This window comes from Dipodomys spectabilis, unplaced genomic scaffold (assembly GCF_019054845.1).
Source record: "Dipodomys spectabilis isolate Male_0828 unplaced genomic scaffold, ASM1905484v1 ptg000073l, whole genome shotgun sequence".
NCBI lineage: Eukaryota > Metazoa > Chordata > Mammalia > Rodentia > Heteromyidae > Dipodomys > Dipodomys spectabilis.
Window position 1 is genome coordinate 2,962,586 of NW_024870750.1, and position 18,023 is coordinate 2,980,608.

Consider the following 18,023-nt stretch of genomic DNA (forward strand, 5'->3'; position numbering starts at 1 on the left):
TAGAGTATATTCTAGAGTAATGAAGGCTGAGCAGTTCCAAAGAATCTGAAGAAACTGTTTTTTGTTGTTGTTTTTTTGCTCATAGTGACCATTAACCTTATAGTATGTGAAACACCATCTCAAGTCCATCATAGAGAAACAAACTCTTCCTCAAAGCTAACCAAGGCCAATAATCCCTTTGTCTAGATAAAAATCTTCTCTCCACTCACAATAAATCCCCCAAGTACTTGATCCAGAAGTGCAGGGAAAGAGAGAAGAAAAGGTGTTGGTTGTTTCTTTTCCCTCCAAAATCCTCACTTATGGTTTCTCTTGAAGGATTCCTAGTGACTTTATGTTATGGTATGCCCTTAAAATGCTCAGGATGTATCCATGTGCTTCCAACACCTTGAATTCAAGGTATTCCCAACAGCTTGGCAAACAAAACTGTAGATCTTAATAGAGTTAATCTTAAATTAACTCTGAGTTCCTAGAGAAACAGGAATCCATCTTTTTTCCATCTAAATCCTAACCACAAAATGTAACAAGCTGAAAAGAAATACTTCTGGACCTTAGAGAAGGGAAAGAAATAAAAAAGCCAAGAAAACATGAGACATTTAGGACTTGCACCAGATGCAAATGTAAGCATTTTGTACCTCTAAAATTGAGGGAGAGAGTCCTTTATTTTATTTGAGTATTAGTTGACTACATCCAACAAATTCTAATGACACATTTTCACATGTGCCAAACATTATTTCACAGCATTGAAAGGAATATTTTGTTTATTCTTTATCCAGTAAGAAATTATCTCTATTTTACGGATGAGAAGTTCGAGACTGAAGGAAGTAAAACAACTAATGTTACAGCTGGTACATTCACAGAGTCCTCAAATACTACTTTGAGTAATATAATCACCACATGTTTGGTTTACATGGATTATCTCTACTAAGACAGTGACTAGAAAAGAGATATCATACAGATCTTAAAAAGAACCACTTGAGACTTTTAAGGAATCAGTTGATATTTTATAAATAATATTAACATAAAAAGAGAACTCACACAGACTCAACTGAAAGCAGGTAGTTGATAGAGCATGAGTTTTTGATCTGATAAAAAATAGAAATCTAAATAAGCTATGAATCAGTTGGCAAGTAAAGGCCAACAATGGTTTTCTGGTCTTTTCAATAACTCTTTTTTTGTAATTAGGAAGCATTATTCTTGAAATTGAAAATCAATATAGTGTTATAAAAAACAGATGTAAACAAAGATTAACAAGGCTTAGAGAGGAAACAAAGGTAACTAGTTGTAAAAAGTAAGATTATCTTAGTTGAACAGAAACTGCAGATTTCATAATTAACTCCAATCTATAAACACTATGTTCAATGCATCAACACAAACACAGTCTATTTCTGGAATGTCCACATATCTAAAATGCTTGACCCTAGAGTTTCATTAGAGCTTAATTGCCTTATTTCATTTTATTAGTAGCTCCCACAGTTGCCCATTAATAAATAAAAGAGCAATGAGGTCAATTTCTAGGGTAAAATGGGAAGGTGATTTTTAACCTGCCAAGACAAATTTTAATTAACTTCAGTTACAATCACCAATTCTTCTTATGCTAGATTTTTTACACTGTTGATGAATGTGTCTGCATTGAAGACTAAGTGTTGGTGAAAAAGACATCTGTTACTGAATGGTTTCAAATAAATAACAAACTCATACTCAAATGATTTCATGTTCCAGAGGATTAAAGTTATTTGGAATAGAGAAAATCATCCTAATAATAATGATCACCATAGTTCATAAAATGTACATCTTTTTGCAGGGGGTGATGTTGGTGCTGGTGGTTCACACATGTATTCCTAGCTATTCAGGAGGCTGAGATTTGAGGATTGCAGTTTGAAGCCATCTTGGACAGGAAAGTCCATGAGAGTCTCATTTCCAATTAACCAAGAAAAAGAAGGAAGTAGAGCAATATAGCTTAAGGGGTATAGGGCCAGCCCTGAGTGGAAAAGCTGAGGGACAGCACTCAGACCCTGAATTCAAACCCTAGTATTGTCACACTGGACTCTACCTGACTTAGGAAGTATAACACCTCTGCACATCACCTTTACAATAATAATGAAAAAAATAATTATATATAATTTATATAGATACACACTTCACGATGTAATACCCCCAAACAGCCCTTCTTAAACAAACTAATTGTCTTATAGTCAGTGTGAATCATGTGACAGTGTGCAGTTGTTGACATTATCTTTAAACATAAGAACTTCACTGTAATTCCTAGTGGTGCTACTGGACAACTCCAATCCCTTAAAGTTTCAATCTATGAAGCAAGGACTATGTGAGGAAAGACCAAGAATCTTGGTTGTTCTTTGAAAACCTTCCATTACTACCACAAAGATGATTTTTCTTTGACCAAACTTCTGTCGGCTCCTGCACCTTCTCCTATATATGCATTTCCTTACAAAATCCAAGTCAGTGTATTAAGAATTCTCATATTTGAGCATCCTGGATGCATAACTGGGCTACTTAGCTTCCATCATTCTCCAAGTGATGTCTAATCACTATGTCTTGTCTTTAGTAAGAGTCCTTTTCAGTCACTGTAGCCAGAAAAATCCCTCACTCCTGATATTTACTCTTAGTAATTTTCCATACCCATGCCCCTTCACTCTTACTCCTTGACAATAAATTCTGTATTCAGAATTGAGCCCAGTTCCTCAAAAAGGTATTGTTTCCTTTATTGTTATAGTCCTAAAGGAAAGGTTCTCATTACGATCCATATCTGGTTGACAATACCTTCTGGCAAACTGAGAAAAAAAATACCAGCATTATAAATTTTACTATGGGAGTCTACAGCTTGCCAAATAATTCTGCAGACAATAATGGAGCACACTTTGAAGAAGTGATACCATCCTGACTACCCACAACCATCCAGTGGTATGAAAACATGAGCTTCCAAATGTGAATTGACAAAGGACTTGGATGAGCCAGGCACTGAACTTTTCAATATTCACAAGACATTGTGAATATTTTATGTCTAAGTTAGACTCAAAGAGCTCTTTCAATAAGCATTAAATAGAACCATGAAACAATGTGAAAACAGAGCATGAGTCATGAGCTACCTAAAACATTGGTGTACCTTAAAAATCTTAGATTTGATGACACAGTGGGCTTCAGCTCAGAGGCCACATGCAATAAGTTAGCTGTGGCTGCTTAAAGAACAAACTCACAGGTACCTGTGAGAACATCCTGGTTCTGCGAAGAGAGGGCACTCAGAGATGCCAACAGAGAAAACTGGGGAGCATTGAGACCCCTGCCACTTTCTTCTAGTTTACTCAATCTCCAAGCAATATTCTTCTTTTTCTTAATTCTTCAGCTAAGAATATAAATATGAATGGTTTATGAACCTTTCTCTTAAAAAAAAAAAGAAGGAAAAACTCTGTGTGTGTGTGTGTGTGTGTGTGTGTGTGTGTGTGTGTGTGTGTGCATGTGTGTTGTGTGTGTGTGTGTGTGTGTGTGTGTGTTGCTGGTAGTGGGGCTTGAACTCAGGCCTCATGTTCTCATTTGGCTTTTTCAGTCAAGGTTGGCTTTCTACCACTGAAGCCACACCTGAATGTCCAGCCTTTTGGTAATTAATTGGAGATAAGAAGTCTCGGGGCTGGGAAGGTGGCTCAGTGGTAGAGCGCTTGCCTTGCATGTCAGAGGGCCTGGGTTCGATTCCTCAGCACCACATAAGCAAAAAGAAAAAAAGCCGGAAGTGGTACTGTGGCTCAAGTGGTAGAGTGCTAGCCTTGAGCTGAAGAGCTGAGGAACAGCGCCCAGGCCCAGAGTTCAGGCCCCACGACTGGACTTCCCCCCCCCCCCCCCCCCAAAAAAAAAGAAGTCTCATGGAATTTTCTGCCTGGGCTGACTTAGAATTGCAATCCTCAAATCTCGACCTCCTGAGTAGTAAGGATTACATGTTGAGCCACCAGTGCCCAGCTGGAAACAGCTTTTAAAATGCTGCATGCAAAACATATTTGGTCTTTTTTTTCCTGAAAAACAAAATCCACACTTAATCCACATAAAGCCCTGCACGATCTGACCTTGGCTACAAATTCAGTTTCTCTCACACTAGTTGTTAAGATGAAATACAGCTAAAATACTGCATAGCTTATCCCTGAAAATACTTATTGTTTATCTAAACTTCAAATCTTCTGGATGAAGTTTCTTTAGCTCAATCTGTCAATTCTACCCTCACTCACTGTGTGCTAGGCAACCTCTTTCTTTCTCTGTTTTCATACTTGTTCTCTTTATCTGCCTCATTCCTCCAGCATTGTGTTCACTGCAGCAATGCAGCTTCTCAGATACCTTCAGATATCTTACCAATAAGATTCTGATTCCTGAACCTTAACCTAAATCAGCAGTTTTTCTTTCCTTCCTTCACACCACGAGTCACAATTGTAATTATCCCCTCCCTTTACTCAGATATGATTAGCACCTGTATTAGTTTCCTCTTGCTGTTATAACAAATGTAGTGGTTTAACACAGACCTATTTTTGCAGTATTAGTGATCAGAAATCTAATATTGGTGGGGTTTTTTAAAATTTTTTGTGAACATTCTGTACAGAGGGGTTACAATTACATGGGCAAGATAATGAGTACATTTCTTATCAAGCATTGCAGCCTCCTCCTTTGTTTGCCCTTTGCATTCTTCTAGAGATAAGAGAAGGAATGTTTCCTTGCTTTGTCCAGCTTCTAGAAGCTGATTACATTCCTTGGCTCATGACTCCACATCACACCTGTGCTCATCCTCACATATCTTTTTTTTTAAATCTCTGACTCACCTTCTTCCCTCTTATAAGAAAGCTTATAGTTAGATTGAGCCCAACAGATCATCCAGAATGATCTCTCCATTCAAGATCACATATTATTTAATCACATAGCCCTGTCTCTCTGCCATGAAAAGTTCATGTTCACAGATTTGGGGGATTACAACAGAAGCATAAATGAAGGATGATTACTCTGCCTGCTACAACATCTCTGTAGAAATGGACCATGTTTTGTTTTCCAGTCCTATAACAGGCCTTTAATAGATGTTGGTGAAATGAATATATCTTTTTTTTTGTTTGTTTCTTCACTTAAAAGCAAATAGCAAACTCTCTGCATGGTTTAACGAATAGGAAGGAAGCACAGGAATGCCTCACAGATACAGATGATGTGGCACTTTCTAGACCAGTCGTTCAGCTCCATGACTCTGGCTTGGGAACACATTTTTATGTGGGAGTATGTGAACTGTCTCTGTGCACCTCCAGTTCTGGAGTTCTGAGATTCCAGGCCAAGAGGCATGGAGGGAACCAACAGTGAGTGAGAGATGTGGGATTGGAAGTCCATGCTGGGTACAGGGGTAGAGCGGTGGGCAAGACCGCACAGACTGATCATCATGATTCCATAGCAACAATGGCAAGAGAGGAGGCAAGCATGGGGGGGGGGATGGGCTTCTTCAACTTGAGAGAGGAACATGCAAGGCTGACCTCTTTGGATGGTATTCACATCCTAAGGATCCTGAGCACCTCCAGGAAGAAAGTTCCAGGAGGAAAGAATACATAGCAGGAAAAGGGTGTCCGTCTCTGTCAGACATGAATCTTAGGATGCTGACACTGATCATGGGTAAAGTCAAATATATAAGATACACATGAGAAAGACTAGAATGTTTCAGAAGCTTTGTGCATGCTTGATTACAAATTCCACTGGCTAATAATTTAATAACTGTTAGTAATCCAAAGGCAAGAAGTAATGATAAGAAACCCCGTGAACAGACACACTGGCATTCTAGGCTCTCCCTGGCTTCTCCATTTCCCCAAGAGTATTTAAGTCAGACACTGCTTGTGGTAACTAAAATCCAACCATGATGTGTCCTCATTCTGTCTCAGTGGGAAATAAAAAAAATCAGTAGTTTTTGAGGCACATGTCTTCTATCATTTAGATTAGTTATTATCAGCAGGGGTGACCTTGCCTTTCTGGAGATATTTAGCTGAATTTGGAGATATGTTTTATTTTTTGGCATGTGTGTATGCCAGTAGCTGGGCTTGAACTCGGGGCCTGGGTGCTGTCTCTTAGCTATTTCACTCAAGGATGTGCTCTACCACTGAGCCACAGCTCCATGCTCCATGTCCAGCTTTTTGGTGATTAATTAGAGATAACAATTGCATGGATTTTCCTACCTAGGCTGGTCTTGAACTGTGATCCTAAGTTCTCAGCCTCCTGAGTAGCTAGGATGATAGATGTGAGCATATAGTGCCCAATTTGGAGGTGATTTTTGGTTGTCACACTGTGGGAGAATAGAACTAGACAAGTAGTAGGTAAAACCAGGATAAAAAAAAACCACACACAGGAGTAACCTGCACAAAATGTCACAGGATAGAGTCAGAGAAATTCTGATCTGTACTAAAATGTACTTGAATCTCTTCCCTGCTCTGATTCTAATGATGGCTATAAGAAGAAGAAATAAAAGTCCCTGTAATAATGAACCAGCTAACAGTTTATCCTGTGAGGTATATTAATCCAGTTTAAGTGCTGGTTTTCCTTTGTCTTTAGTACTGGCACCATATCATGGAAGATTCTCCAGTACTCTTTTGTTCTAGGTATTGTTCCTTCCCTTGAGTAATTTCCCTTTAGGTTGTAGGCAGCTCTGTCAGAGTTTAAGAGGCTTTACCTTCGATGTATTAAAAAAAACTTAAGTACGTATTCCTTTGGAAGTTCAATTTCACCAAAGTCACCAGGCCACTTATAAGGATTACTTTAAAAGGCCATTTATGGTTACTATTAAATAAATTATATGTTCAGTGTACCTACCAGAGCATCAGAGAAGAAATAAATGTAGAATCCTTGCCTTTAAGTACTTGCAATATCTTTCTAGACCCAATAAAATGAGGCATGAGAGATTGATTACCTCAGTGTAATAAGAAAAGTCAGGTCTCAGCAAGGGAAAAAATTCACCAGAGAGACCATTTCAGAGGAAGATCCAGGCAAAGCCAGAGCTATCTAAGGGTCTGCATAGCATGGCAGAAGAGCATTGCTCTCTTGGCACCTGAAATTCACATGGTAGAATCATCCAGCAGGAGAGAGTTGTCTGCCTAGTGCCTAACATCGTAAGATTTGTTCAGCTCTGGGCCTTTGATCACCACAAATTCAACCCTTAAAAACAGTACTGTGGTAAGGGGGACACAGATATGGAGAGACAAAGAGTGAACAAATGCAGCTGTGGTATTCAGTAGACACTATGTTGAAAATGAACTTTACAACTTGTGTGGGATTGGGGTCAGGAGGGAAAAAGTGGGAGAGAGTGAAGGAAGGGGTGACATTGTCCAAAAAGAAATGTACTCGTTACCTGACTTATGAAATGGTAACTGTAAGGTCTGCCCTGGGCCATGCAGGCTCTGGCCTCTTCATCTCCTTAAGGTCTCTACCCAGTACCTGTGTTACCTAGGTAACTGGCACATCTGGAGGCACTTACCTCCTCCTTCTCCTAGGTCACATCTTGGGCTGCCCCATCAGACCTCCCATCTGACCAGGGGAAGGTCCCAGGTCCTGAGATCACATCCACGTCCAGTGTGGCCACACATTTCTCCCTCCTGGCCACACCATCTCCCCGGGCCCATTTAAGTCTTGGCCCAGGGGTGGGGGTGGGAGTCATCACTTTGGCCATGTGCTCTCCACCATGCACTGTGGGAAACAGTCCTCTTCCTCCCTGAATACTGCATGGTGTTCTCTTTATCAGCCACCTAATTAATCCTAGCTATTTAATTTACCTAACAGTAACCTCTCTGAACATCACCTTAATAATAACTGTAAAATTTTTTAAGGTACTAGGAACATAAAATTGTTTATCATCTTAAGAAATGGCTAAAGTATGAAATCCAGGTAATGCAAACAGGAGGTGTTTTTTGTGGTGTTTTGCTGATTTTGTTTTCTTTTCTTTTTGTTCCATTTGTTCATTTATCTGTCTTTGGGAATATGAGGGGAGGCACAGAAATGGAGGGACAAAGAGAGGACAAATATAGCAGTGGCACTCACTGGATACTATGTTGACAATGAATTATACAACTTGTGGGTGGGGATGGGAGGGAAAAAACTGGGAGAGAGCGAGGGAAAGGTGACTTGTGTAACTTTGACTTCTCTGTACATTATCTTTATAATAACAATAAAAAGTTTTTAAATGCTTAACATCATGTAAACATTGGTCTGAAGTAAACAGATGGCAGGGAGCAAGCGATGTCTGCTACCATTGTACAAAAGACAGGCCCTGCAGAGATGGCCACCTTACCAGGGCTGAAGCCACTCTTGGTCAGTGTATGCATTTTCTAGGATTACTATGACAAATCACTTCACAGTAAGTGGCTTAAACAATAGAAAGTAAACTCTGAAGACTGTAAGTTCAAGACCAAGGTGTTGCTAGAATTGGTTCCTTCTGAGGGCTGTGAAGAAGAACCCATATGTCCCTAGATTCTGGTGGTTTGTTGGCAATCTTTGATGGTTTTATAGAAGCTTCTTTGATGTTCATAGAAGCATGGCCCCATTCTCTGCCTCCATCTTTATATAGCATTCTACTTGTGTGTCTGTGTCCAGGTTTCATTTTCATAAAGTTACAAATCTGATTGGACTAAATACTCACTCTATATATACCCATCTTAGCAAATTACACCTGCCACATTCCTGTCTCCAAACATAGTCATAGTCTGAGTTACTGAGAGAGAGTTAGAGCCTCAACATATGATTATTTCAGAAACATAAATCAAACAATACCAGGAAGTTGAAGAAGAAGAGATGGAATCTGAGCTTTTGAGCAATGATGTCTCAATGCCCCTATACTGGAGATCACTGTATAGTGTGCCATACCATTTGACGGTGTTCTGTGATGGCCTCTGTTGTTATAGCAACTGCAGATGAAGGTCTCCAAATTATCATTGAGTTGCTTTCTCCATTGTCTAGAACCATCCTGTCAGTTCAAAATCCCAGTCCCAGTATGTGAGGACCAGCCCTAAGATGCTATACAACTAAAAAGAAGAAGCCAGCAGATCCAGGATAGTACAAGTTACAGTTTGTTGGGAACTAACTGACGGAAGTGTGGTCCTCAGGGTGGGGGTGCAGCAAGACTAGCAGATCCTCATGATTTGGTACAGAAGGAAGGGGCTTATAAAGTAATCAGGCCCAAAGTGGTTTCATCCAAACCAGACTAGACCTGCTTTTTCTCAAGCTAATATCAAAGAGTCAGGCTCATTTCTGCAGGGATCTGCTTGTAAAACTCCTCTAATGTTTTGTTTATAGTGGGGAAAACAGATCTGAGTTCTTTAAGGTGATTGTAATAGTTTGACTCAAGGTGGTTACAGTCATATCAAATGGAACCTCTACCTACAGCCGCAGACATCAGGTTGTTTATAATATTCAGGTGGCCTAAAGTATCAAGCGAAGGCTTCAATGTCCTCAGAGCTGTACAGTCAATCCCATCACTTCCAGAAGTAGTGTGCGAAACACAGTGCCGGGGAAGGTGCATTTAGCACTATGGTAAAATGTGAGATATGTGTTTCTCTCTAGAAGACACCATTCACTAATGGTACCATATAAAGCATGTACCAGGCCGGATCAGGTACCTCTATTTGGTGCTTATTATCCCCTCCACCTCCAGTCCTGTAGTGCTACTTCTTCATCCAAAGCAATGCTCCTTCCAGTACCTGCTGGTTCTTAGCTCCTGTGGTTGTCATCTGGGGACTCACACTCCATCCTTGCGGCATCATGATGACCCATCACCCAAAATATCAGCCCTCCCATATCATCTGTTTAGAGATCAAAAGTGCCAGTGCTGACGAGTGATTGCTTTCCTAGATTTGTACGATTATCTCTTTTGTGTCTTTTCCTCTGCATATCTATATCCCAGTATAAGTGATGCTGCAATCTCATAACCCATAGAGAATATCCCTGAGGAACTGAGCAAAAGACATTCTCCCTGTTTCTGTCAAGATTCTTTCGCTAAAGCACAAATGGTTCTGATCCAGACTTTCCAGGAGCTTCTTCTTGCTTTATCCCTTGCATATCTATCACAGACTGGCCAGACTTGCAAACTTTTCTTCTTTTTCACCTTCTTTCCTTTTTCCATTATAGACTCATGGGACAACTGCTTTCATTTTACAACTTTCCATTTCTGTGCTTCAGTTAATGTTAATGTTCTTTTTCACTTTGTTCCCTCTTACCTGCATGATATGAGCCAAATCTTATCCATTTTCCCCAATGAGAACTTATCCCACTTCCCTAGTCTATGTTTTTGTAACAGTCTTTAGTGTAACTGACTTGGTAAAAAGAGTGCTAATATTTGGCTGTAGTTACCTGGATGTGTATTGGATTGTGTGGTGTAAGTGACATTCGTGTCTATTTCCTTTGAGCACTGAACACATGGCAGATCAAAGTTGAGTGCAGAGAGGAGAAAGCTTTCATTGGATTTTAAGGGGAAAGTTTAAATACCAGCTGGATCTTTTGACTCAAATGGCTTTTTTAAGCCATTAAAAAATGGTTTCAGATTGTAAGTACAATGCGTCTTGGCTGATGTCACTCCTTTCATTGTTCTCTCCCATCTCTCCCAACTCAACCCATCCCTTCAATTCATCTAGTTCCACTTTCACATATATACATCAAGTGGCTTTTGTTTCCTTGATTTCCCCTCTGCCCAAGATTCTGAAGCTTTCAAGTGTGTCTCAATTATTGGTATTAGTCACAGAATTATTTTGCAAATAACTAAGAATGCTCACAAAACATGTCAACATTGTGCCTGACACATGATAAATGTCAGTAAGTAGCTGTGATGATTAGGTTTATGGACACTCAGGAAAATTGCCTTTTCTCCTTAGTGACTCCATTTTTCTTCTTGAAAATAAAGATCGTAATTATCATGTAGTGTCATCTGATAAGAGTACTGGGGAATGGAAGATCCATTAAATGCACCAAGTCTCAGATGAAGGCATTACTATGAATTGAAAGAGTAGGCTTTTTCCCCCAAGAAAAGCAGTTAGCTATAATTTATTAGGAAATATTTGTTTATGAAATATTTGTTTAATATGAAAATATTCGTTCCCTCGGTACTTTGTTAATAAAACTGGTGGCAAACATGTAAGTTTTCAAATGCTCTAATTTATTATTTTAAGTGCTTCTTTATCAAGTGGAAACATCTGTGTTGAAACAAGTTTGGTTCAGTATCTGTCACAGTGACAATGTATTCATCAGGTCTACAATAAATTTCTTTCTGTGTTTGCATATATTTGGGGTGCTCAACAACTAATTTAGACAGAAAAGAAGCTCCTATAGTAGACATGAGGTCGCAGGCAGAGAAAAAGGCTTCAAGGGACTTCCTGGTACTTTTCTCTATATTTACACATTACAGATTCTCAACTCAAAATGCCAATCCAAAGGTAAGCTTCAGTTTAAAACAATACATGGCTCTGTTTGCCAGGATTCTTTGGAGAAAGCGAAGCATCTTGAAACCTGAGTCACCTGACCACCCAAGAGCAAAAAAAGACAGGCCAAAAGGTCCAAGAATGGCATCTAGCACATAATTTTCTCTCTCTATGTGTATATATACATATATATAATTTATACTCAATGAATATTTTGAATATTTTAAGAGACAGATTTAGAAGTAGAGCCTTCAAGCGAGAACAAGTTAGCAAGATCCAGAGAGAAAAAAGGATAGAGTCCCACATTCATCCTTGGGAAAGGAAGAAGATAGGGAAGGCTGGGCTCCTTGTGACTGTCATGTAGAGAAGACAGTAGACTATGGAGAAGAATCTTAACTCAGAAGGGTTCAGAAAGATTCCCTTGGCTTTTTATTTTCCCCGAGGTGGGACTGTTTGTTTCTCTGCTATAATTAGCAAGAAAACATAAAAGAAGGAAAGACCTTGTACTGTGTCTGGCTTCCAAACACAAGGGGATAGCATCTTTAGTTGATCGTAAGTAAAACGGAATCCAAGGAACCAAGGGGATGATTGTAGTAATTAAAGAAAGGGAAATACGCCGAGTCCCTGAATTCTGCCCAAGAATAAAAGGTACACAGGCAGAGAGCCCTGCAGGGAAAAGTGTCCCTGAGTTCACAGAGTTTGTGATTTTCTACAACGGCCACAGGAAGACCTCATAGAGAACAACTGGTATTAAATATCCACAGTGGATGATGCTTAAGCAGTGTTTCCTATGCAACAAGTACTGTTTGTACTACTAACAAGCACTTTATGTGTACTATCAACATTCCCATTTTATAGATGAGGAAACTGAAGCACAGAGGGGCTGCTAAATATCTTGTTCAAGGTCTAATAGCTGGTGATACTCAGTACTCCATCCCAAGTTATGTTTGTCCCAGAGGCTGAACATTTAACCATAGGAATAATTCTTACTCTATAAATTAAGAATATATACCTGAGGGTTAGAACTGAGCTTTAAGCATCATTATTTACATAAATTCAAGAAAATTTTAAAGTTAACAAATTATAATAGATGTGTTATCTTGATAAATGTGCCCTCTCAAAAATAAGATGAAAGTATTTTGGCAATATAATATTAAAAATTATTTTAAGTAGTTGTACCAAAGGATTTCAATTCCACAAGTCAGATTATGAGTATAATACATCTTGATCAATGTTACCCTTACATCATTCTCCCATAATCTTTTTTTTTTAAGCATTTACATGAAGGAGCAAATCTAACAAAAAAAAGTTATTCTAAGAAGCCCTCTGGAGAAACAGGAAATAATGAGCCAGTTATGAGCACACCTTGGTAAATTAGACTTTCCAATTCTATTCCAAATCACCAAGAGACAGAGCTACAAGAAGTGTGAGGAGTTCTGAGTTTCTGCTAGCATTCAAATGTTCAGAAAATATATGCTGGTTTGGCTTGTAGATCTATTTATGAGAAGTTACCAAATACTTTTGAGCATCCTAGAAAAGTGAAACTCAACTAGAAATGGCAGAAATGGCAGGGGCAACGTGATTTGCAAAGCTTTTCTTTCTTTCCTTCTTTCTTTCTTTCTTTCTTTCTTTCTTTCTTTCTTTCTTTCTTTCTTTCTTTCTTAATTTCTTTCTTTCTTTCTTTCTTTCTTTCTTTCTTTCTTTCTTTCTTTCTCTTTTTTTTAATATGCCTGTCCTGGGGCCCTGGGCACTGTCCCTGAGCTTTTATGCTCAAGGCTAGCACTCTACCACTTGAGCCACAGTTCCACTTCCAGCATTATTGGTAGTAAATTGGATAAGAGTCTCACAAACTTTACTGCCAAGCCTGGCTTTGAACCATGATCCTCAGATCTCAGCCTCCTGAGTAGCTAGGATTATAGGCATGAGCCACCAGCGTGCAGCTTTGCAAAGCTTTTTTTTTTCTATTGAACATTTGCAAACCACTGTCTTTAGGAATCATATGCTTGCATGTAGAATTGATCCATATGGTTGCAACAGCACAAAAATAAAGCAACAAAAAGTGGAGATTAGAAAGCATTATAATTAGCACAAAAGCTTTGGCTCCGGACTGATTCATGCTGATTCTACCTTACAATTCTGCCATCTGCATCACTCCTGTTTTCAAGCAATTTATTTATGGCTACAGGTCTACAGTGATAACCAGCCTCCAATATGCCCCTCCCTCAGTGAGCTCTGTCTCCCAAAATTCACACCTTTGTGTGATCCCCTCCTCCATCTGTATGATCAATGGAACAGGGAAGAAATGAGAGCATGGAGATTAGGTTATAAAAGACTTTGTGTTTGCTGTTTTTGCCCTTTAGCAGCACGCATGATCTAAATGAAGCCAGCTACCATATTGTATGCACCCAGGGGGAAGGCCATGTGGCAAAACACCAAAGCCTCCTGCCAATGTGAGTAAGTTTGAAAGCTGGTCCTCCAGCTCCATCGAGCCTTCAACATACTGCCTGAAACCTCGTGATTGATCTGGAGCCAGAACCAGCCAACGAAGCAACTCCCAGAGGAGTGAGAGACTCCTGTCTATCAGAAAATATGTAAAGTCATAAGTATGTGTAATCACAAGCTCTATAATTTAGAATTTTCTCTCTTTCTTTCTTCTTTTTCTGTCTTTCTTTCCTTCCTTTTTTTTTTTTTTTTTGTGGGGCTTAAACTCAAAGCCTGGGCTCTGTCCCTGAGCTCTTTTGCTTCAGGCTAGTGCTCTACCACTTCTTGTTTTCTGGTGGTTAATTGGAGATAACAGCATCAGGGACTTTCTTACTGGACTGGCTTCTAACTCTGATCCTGGGATCTCAGCCTCCTGAGTAACTAGGATTACAGGTATGAGCCACCAGCACCTGGCTTTTGGAATGCAGAACTAGTAATTAGTATATTCACTTGGTTGATACTTGCAAGTTTGGAATGTTCAGTTTCTTTTGTATTATAGACTCATACACAGAGTTCACTCTAAATTAGTTGGCCTAACCCTATCTCCTTGACCTTCAGGTACCTCCAAACCTTAGGAGGTTTCTGTGATGTTCTGTTAATCACTGATATCAGAGATTAAGAGCTAGGTAGAGGAGCCCTCTATCCTTGGGGGCCTTATTACTTAACTGCCTATGCGGCTTCAGTCCCATGCATGCCTTGTGCCCAAAGGACCACATCCTCAATCTCTAGAGTTTCCAGAACCTGTTTTATTAGGTCATTTTTCAACTTAGGAAAATCAGACCATATGGCCCAATGTTACTTTTTTTGTTCCTCTTCCACCTTTTTGGGACTTTTTAATGTGATCTTATTAACAAAATGATCTTAGACCAGTAAATAACTAGCAATAATAAGTCTGTAAGAACCAATCCCAAACCTGCTAGAAAAAGAGATGAGTCTCCTCAAAGACTTGTATCAGACTATCAGGCCAGTGTCAAATGTGAAATATGAGAGCTTCAAAGGTGAACATGTCCTAAAGTCTAACACAGCGATGCTTTTTTTTTTTTTTTGGTCTATCATGAGGCTTGAATTCTGGGCCTGAGCATTGTCCCTGAGCTCTTCAGCTCAAGGCGAGCACTCTACCACTTGAACCACAGCACCACTTCTGGTTTTCTGGAGGTTTATTGGAGATAAGAGTCTCACAGATTTTCCTGCCCAGGCTGACTTTGAACTGTGATCCTCAGATCTAAGCCTCCTGAGTAGCTAGGATTACAGGTGTAAACCACCAGCGCCCAGCTAACACTGTGATTCTTGAACTCGAGCAATATCAGAAGTCCCTGAAAGGTTTGCAATAAGATTTGGTTAGCTCTGTCCTCCAAGCTTATGTAGGATGGATGCTGATAACCTACACTGTAACAAGTTCTCAGTAAAAATGATCACACACTAAAAGCCCCTCTCCCAGATTTAGATTTTGGGCCACAAACTCAAAGGCATTTGTCAGCCAGTAACAGAGAGCAGGTGTACCATTAAGATATGAGACTTATTGTGACCTACTAAGTGTGTATGTGACTTAAAATGCATTCAAAACAAAAGCAATTTTTATTTTATTGTAAAGATGCTGTACAGAGGATTGCAGTTACATGAGTTAAGGTAATGAGTACATTTTTCATCAAACATTGTTACCTTTTATTTTCCTCCCACTACCCCTCCATCCCAGCTCCCCCACCCCCAGAAGTTGTAAAGTTCATTTCCAACATAATGTATTGTGAGTCTTTGCCTTGGGTACCTTTGGTTTGTTTCACCATTTTTTTATTCCCCTTCCCTTCCCCAAATCAGATAAATGTATACACAAGACACGGGGTACCAGAATCAAAGACAGTGATTGCCAGGGATAAACCAAAGGGAAAAAGAAAACTGAAATAAAATAAGAAGAAAGAACTTGATACAGTACATTGACAACAACAAGGTCAACAACCAAAAAAACTTGTTTCCATGTCTTGGAGTTCATTCAATTAGCATCATCTTATATGGGCACATGTATATAGCTATTAAGTTATTCTGCTCATCTACTAGGACTATCCTAGACATATACTAATTATTACAAATGAGGGAAACCATGGAGCCTATGTTTCTTTGGGTCTGGCTTACTTCACTTAATATGGTTTTTTCCCATCTTTCCAATTCCTTATGAATGGGGCGATGTCATTCTTTCTGATTGAGGCATTTCATTGTGTAAATATACCACATTTTCTTGATCCATTCATCTATTGAGGAGCATCTGAGTTGGTTCCATATCTTAGCTATGGTAAGTAATGCTGCAATGAACATAGTTGTGCTGGTAGCTTTAGTGTGGACTTGCTTGTGATCATTTGGATAAATGCTCAGGAGTGGGATAAAGCAATATTTTTAGGATAGCAGGAAGAGAGATCTCTGGTACTCTGGTCCAGACTTTTGCTACCACTATTCATTTTAGCAGCTCCAAGTACACTCTTGAAATACCGCCACATCATATCAGAATTCTGTACATTGAATTCAGTCTTTGTTTCTCCCTGATTCCTTTCTCACAGAAGTTATAGAAAATTAATTATTATGACATTTTTACTCTCTAGGGACTATTGGAAACCAGCTGGCATTACCGCTTAGAAAAATGTGAGTCAAGCACCTTCTAGAAGTTTTCCAAATGGGTTAGATGGTTTCCTATGGAGCTTCCAAGCTCATTCTTCATCCTTTCCCACCTGCTGCTCTTCAGAGCTGATCTCTAGGGACTGAGAGAACTAGGATCCATTGTCTTCAAGTTTCAGGTTGGGATTTGCCAATGGGAATCACTGACAAAACTAGAGGTGGGAGGAGAGAGAGGCCAGTCTCTGATTAGCAGGGGCTATGCTTGTTCCTTAAGGCCGCAATTCACACATGATTGACTCCTCCCAAAGTTACTGTTGTGTTTACCTGAAAGCTATTCCTTTTGCTAGCTTCTTCATGTCTAACAGTAGAAACAGTTTTCTGCTTCACACTTCCTTCTTGTTATCTTCCCTTAGCCTAGACAACTCTTTGCAACTGGTGGTTTTATTATTCTCCATTTAATCACCCTTTGAAATGTGTCATGCATTCCCTACCCTGATCCTTCCTGATCCACCATTTCACTGTCCAATATGTAGACTATACTTCATTAGAGTCAAAGTTACATAAGTCAACTTAGTAGCTGTGAAATGCATGGCACAACAGTGGGCATTTGTCCTTTGGTAAAACTAAAGCTAAACATTGTCTTAAATACAGAATCTTTTTTTTTTTTTTTTTACCAAATGTAAATCAGCATTGAAAATCTAGAGCCTAAATTCTGGTTGTTCAGAGGAAAACCAAGTAAGTACAATATTGATTTTTATCTTGAAGGACACTACTGCAAAGTTCAAAATTGTTCGTCTTTCTTTCTTTTTTTCTTTTTTTTTTTTTTTTGTCAGTCATGGGACTTGAACTCTGAGCCTGGGCACTGTCCTTGAGCTCTTCAGCTCAAGGTAAGCACTCTACCACATAAGCACCACTTCCAGTTTTCTGGTAGTTAACTGGAGACCTGGGCTGGCTGTGAGCTGTGATCCTCAAATCTCAGCTTCCTGAGTAGCGTGAGCCACTGGCACCCAGCAATTCTTTGTCTTTCTTATAGAGGGATCCTCAGCTCAGCAGTGGGAGCCCTTCAATAAAACAGAGAGCTGGGTGAAGTTGTACACATGCAAAACTTCTCTATAACTACTCAGGGTTTTCAAGTTCATCAGTGACACATCTTGGACAAGTGTCAACTTTCTGTTTCAACAGGGTTCTGGCAATGGACGGGCCACAGGCAAGTCCACACAGAACCGAGTGATCTCCACAAAGTTAAGTCTGCTGGAAAGCTCATGGTTGCAGGGCCCTTACTAAGGAATATAGATCAGTATCATTTCTTAATTCATGACAAGAAAATAAAAGCTATCTTGAGCCATGAAACAAAGTTATTATCCAAACTATAAATGGGCAATTTACAGGCATTGCAGAAGCCATGTACCTGGTTTTTAGTTTTGTTTTTTTTTTTAAATTGGTTCCTATCATTCAACATTTGGAAGATTTTGTATGAAAATGTGGGTGTGCATTTTCATTGAATAAATTTCTTATAGCAGTATCATCCTGTACATAGGACAG

The 18,023-nt window shown here is 39.4% G+C and overlaps 1 protein-coding gene across 1 annotated transcript in view; it reads right to left on the bottom strand.

Moving 5' to 3' along the window:
* Nucleotides 1–18,023, bottom strand: part of Slc35f4 (solute carrier family 35 member F4) — a 206,179-nt gene that overhangs the window by 53,884 nt on the left and 134,272 nt on the right. The window lies entirely within an intron of this gene.